Source organism: Setaria italica, chromosome VIII (assembly GCF_000263155.2).
Source record: "Setaria italica strain Yugu1 chromosome VIII, Setaria_italica_v2.0, whole genome shotgun sequence".
Lineage (NCBI taxonomy): Eukaryota > Viridiplantae > Streptophyta > Magnoliopsida > Poales > Poaceae > Setaria > Setaria italica.
In genome coordinates this window covers 35,775,377-35,780,753 of record NC_028457.1, presented here as the reverse complement: position 1 = coordinate 35,780,753, position 5,377 = coordinate 35,775,377, and the positions used below count along the sequence as shown (strand labels likewise).

Here is a 5,377-nt window from a genome sequence, read left to right as displayed (position 1 = left end):
AGTTTGATCACCAGTAATTGTCCTTTTCTTTTTCCAAGAATATTACACAAGATAAGACTTAAGAGGGATAAATATCTTTATATATATTATTACTCCCTCCATCCGAAATCGTAGGTCGATTTGATATTTCTAGATTCATAATTTTCATTATATATCTAGACATAACTGCCAAGCAAATTAGTTTTCTTGGCAGCCGTCCTTAATTGGCTGCCCTCACCCGTCAAGTAAATTGCAATCATTGGCTGCCCTCGCCTGCCAAGTAAATCGCAATCCTTAGCTACGAATTTTTATTTCCTCGCTGCCAACCGCCAAGGAAACACATATCAGCAACAAAAAAAAAATACAATAGGACCTTGATTTTGCACCTCCCATTTGTGGAGCAGAGCTTGATTTCTGTGTGGAAAGAGACGGGGCGTCAGCGCCAGGGTCTATTATTGACAAATCAAGTTGATAGTGGCATCCATATTAAGGAATTGAACGCTAGCTACCCCGAATTGATATGTGACCACCACCACTAAAACAAAAGAGAGGCCAGCTTTGACAGCTTCAATTACATTTACATATGTGCTGCATCATCAATAATGCAGCCAGATGATGATTGGGACAGCTCATAACAATTGGTACGAACTTGAAAGAAATTAAAACGACTTTCTTTTTTTCACAAAATAAAAGAAGATGTATACACGCATGCGATTGTCATGTGTTGCCAACATAATATTAGGAAACATGAACGGGAAACCTTAAAAATGGTAAATTGTGAACCTCCCAATTGAAAACAGAACACATTTCTTCTGATCTCCAGCTTATGATCTCCATAATGGATGGCAGGTATTCCTGGCATCTTCAGTAAGAACCCGAATGTCACACCCAAAATTTCCATTTTGGGTTGTGAATATATAACACTAAATAAAACAAATGATTTTATTATTTTCTAAAAGTTTCCAACCTTTATTTTATTGTATTATATTATAATTTTCTGGGATGGATTTCCGAGGTCTCGATGGATTTCTGATGGGATGGTTCTGGTTGAGACGGTGGTCTCACATCTAAGTAAATAGGTGCTAAGGACTTAGGATAAGAACTAGGTGATGTTGCTTAAACGCGTGTCAACCCATAAAAGCCATCCTATTTAAGTCTCATGTCATAATCTTTTCCCATACTTGCGGAGCATAATTTACTGTACTCACCCCTCCTTTGTCCCATTGTTATATATCCCTCCAGAATCGATGCAGAGTTCACTGAAAACGAAGGCTTCAACCAAGAAGAATCTAGGCTGGTGTACCCCCGGTTGGCTGCTTGTGGAGTCCCATTCCGCTGAAGACTCAATATATATGTATTTTTCTTTTAGACCTCGGGTCATTTTCTAACGAAGTTTATCATTATGTAATAATATTGCTATGATATTCACTCTTGTAAATATCACATGTATGAATAAATAGATCCTGGCATATATGTGATGTGATTCAATTTTGTTTATAAAATCAGGTGTGACACAGAAATAGGTAACGGGCACCTGTCGCACCTCAACTGTACAATAGAGGTGCACGTCATCAGCTTCTGGATGGCGTCGCCGAGTCCCTGGAGCTAATTAGAGATTGGAGCATCAGCGACATAGTAAGTACTAAGTAATTAAGTTTCTTTGTTAATTTTCATGGTTGTCTGTGATCAGTTGAGGATTATATTCATCATTAATTGGGAGACTTACATGTTGGTTATTGATGAGATACGTAGTGGTAAAAGGACAAGCAAGAACAGTTTGACTCTTGAGTTCCAAAATTCTCTCGTGGCTGGAACAGTTTGATCTGTAACTATTATTGCTAAAGTTTGCACAAAATTGTATCGGATTTCTATGTATCCGCCAAATTAGTCCTATAAATCTAACGTACTCCTAGGGTTTGGAGTCCTATAAATCTAACGTACTCCTTTCTCCCTGGACGTCTAGGGTCAGGATTTCTAGAGAGAGAGAGAGAGAGGCATGGCGACGGAGAGCTGGACGAACCTGGTGAAGGTGGATCAGAACTACATCGACCAGCTCCTGGAGCGCGCGGCGCGCCCTCACCGGGCCTTCCAAACCCTTGACCGCCGAGAGGATCGGGGAGCGCTACAAGGACAAGCCCGAGAGAAGAGATAAGTTCCTCCTACGACACGCCGAGATCGCCGCCGCCTTGAAGGCGAAGCAGGAGGAGGATGATGAAATCCTCAGGCAGTACCACGCCGACGGGGTTGCCTACGTGGAGGTCGAGGTCAGGGATGACGGGGCGGGTGGCGGCGGTCGTAGTGGCAAGGCAGAGGCAGAGGTCGCCCACGGCTGAGGGTGACGGCGACGGCGACGGCGAGCAAGTAGAAGCACTACGAGATGAACCCAACTTGTAGAGCTGCATGCGGTAGGGCTCAGCTGTTTCTCTACTGCAGGTTTCTGGTCAGCTACTTTTGAATCATTAGCTCTGTTAATTAAGGAGTTTCAGGATTGGTGAGTTATTTACTGTTTTTACTATCTGTGATATGCATGGTACCGTGCGTTGACAGCTAGAGAACATAATTTGGTTTCGGTTACTTGAAAACTCACATCGTAGTATTGACATCCGTACATAGTTGCGTAGATGCTCTGATGAATATTCATTGTGATTTCAAATAATGGAGGTAGTACTCTTTTTTGGAGTTTCAAAAGCTCCACTTGAGATCACCCTTTTTTTTTTGTCTGATGAATCATGGCCTCGTACTTGGAAAAATATAATTACCATAGTTTCTGAGACAAACTATAACATCTAGACAGAACCCTAGGTTTTATGTCTAACCAATAAAATTTATAATTCTATTGGTCATGTGACTGTAACACCTCGTGTCCAAAGTCTACTTACGGCCTAGTTCCCACGTACGTGGTACTTATATTTTTCCAAGACTTAACATGGCACTTTTTTCGGTAACAAATGGGAGTCTGGTGGGCTATGATTCTGCCGATCTCAGCAAGTTCAATATAGGGTTCGAGCAAGTATTCACAAAAAAAAATGCACCTAAAGAAAGCCTGCAATCAGAAACCAGCCACCTGTCCATTTGCAATTTGCAAAAGCACTCAGGAAATATTGTTAATCTAGTAGCATCTGTCGTATACGTGGGTTTTCTTTGAAGAAAAACACAACCTCTGTTTAGTGTCATATGTACTACCTGTTTTCTGTTTTCTGATAACAGGCATTTCTGGAGTTGTCTCCAGTGTTTGGTGATATCAATCATTTTTTATAGTGTTTAAATATCTCCAAGAGCTATATGTGTCAGTCATGTAATTCATAGGTTTTAAATATCTCCACGAATATCACCACATTTACTTGATCGCCCAACCTCATGCATATTATCTGCTTCACAGATCACCTCCCATTTGATTAATACCTGAATTTAAAGATCTATGTATAATCCTTTACTTGTTGGGATTTACAGCACATCAATCCAGTTCAAGATACAAGTTTTCATCTAGAGTAATCTGACAGCCTACATGGGTAGTGTCGAGGACAACATCAGGGAGCTGAAAAAAACAGGCATAACATCGAGTCCACACATATGCCAGTGTCTTTTTCCTTTTTCAAATAAAAAGTGTTTGAGGAGCACTGCTCAGGATCTATATTACTGAAAAATAAATAAATTGATGGTGACGTGCAAATTAAGGAACACTAAGCAGAGAACTGACCATCCATCCAGTAACTTTTATCCCGGATGACTTTGGACCAGGGACTAAAGAGCCTTTAGTCCCGGTTCTAAATTTTGTAGACTGGCGGAGGCCTCTTAATCCCAGTTGGTGGTTCCAACCAGGACAAAAGTGGAGCTTTTAATCCCGGTTGGAGCTACCAACTGAGATAAAATAAATTAGTCCTGGTTGGAGCCACCAACCGAGATAAAATGATTAGTCTCGTTTGGTAGCTCCAACCGGGATTTATCCACCTCTCCAACTCCTCTCTCTTCCCTGTCTAGCAACCCGCGCCCACCCTTATCTCCTAGAGACTTGTGCCCAGCCCTCTCCCACTCTCTCTCCTTATCTCCTAGCAAAGCGGGCAGAGCGGCACGGGCCGGTGGAGAGGCGCCGACGGAGTGGGTTTTTTTTATTTTTTTTGAAACTTTTTAGTCCTGGTTGGTAAGGGGAGACTTTAGTCCCGGGTGAATGACTCGGAACTAAAGAACCCCCCATTTTGTCTCGAATAGTTAGTCCCGGATGGATTTTTAGAATCTATGATCCCTACCAACCGGGACTAAAGGTCTGTTTTCCACTGGTGGAACCGGATGCTAGCGATCAGGCTGATATGTGAGCATCATTAAAACAGAAGAGGACATATTTGGCAGGTTAATGGTGTACATTTACATATGTCTGCATCATCAATAATGTCCTGAAACTGATCGAAAGCGATCCTAATGCCCGAAACAGATTATGGTTGAATTATGCTCCTTTCAAAAATTCATGACGACAATAATCTATGAGTGGAAAATGACAAAAAATCAAGAATTGGGCAGGCCGCCAGCTAGCACCTGCAAACTACCTGATAATACCATACTGGATGACTAATCTTTCCGCCGGACAATAATTAGAGCTCTACTGACTAATCGTTGGTCTAGAACTCTAGATCTTCCTTAGTGGGTAGTCTAACAGGTGGTGGAGGTTGAGGGTAAGTGTCAGCTTTAAGTCTAGGGAGGTGAGGGCGTGTCTAATGGGTTGATGTTACCTGTTCATAAAAGATGCCTTCGAGAAAGAGGGCCGTACCGAGGCTCTGGTGCGAAACACAAAATGAGACCCTATCTCTAAGAAACACAAAAAAAAACGTATTTAGATTTTATTATATAAAACTTCATGTGTTTTGCAATACTAATAGGACAATCGACTTCTGAACCCTTTAGTACCGGGCACCCGACCGGTATCGCTTCTTCGGTACTAAATGACATGCCATTTAGTACCGCCTAAAATATCCGGTCATTTAGTACTGGTCGGTAACACCAAGCTGTACTAAACAACTTTACACCTAAAAAATAAAGAAAAAATTAACAAACAACCGGGAGGCCTTCACACACGCGCATCGTCCCAAGTCACACGAATTTCACGCGTAATATGCGCGGTCTGGGGGATTCGAACTCACGACCTCAAGCCTCGCGTGAACTTTCTTACCATCTCATCTACACAGTGCATGTGATGAAGTTAGATATTTTTTCCTTTTGAAGTATCTCATGAAGTACCATTTAGTACCGGGGAAGAAAACCCACCCTTTTCTCATAACTTGTACCACCATATACAACGAGAGAAGGGCACAAGGGAGGCAAAAATTAGGGTTTACTCACACTTTTAAACATATGGGAATATGGGGGCTTGTATGGATCTGAGAACTGGGAAAATAATAACTTCACCGCA

General features: G+C 41.8%; 1 long non-coding RNA gene across 1 annotated transcript in view; it reads right to left on the bottom strand.

Moving 5' to 3' along the window:
* LOC101769846 overlaps positions 1–5,377 on the bottom strand; it is an 8,170-nt gene continuing 2,793 nt past the window's right edge. Inside the window, exon 4 of the long non-coding RNA XR_002678776.1 lies at positions 1–393. This is a non-coding gene — a long non-coding RNA (uncharacterized LOC101769846). The remainder of the gene's footprint in view (positions 394–5,377) is intronic.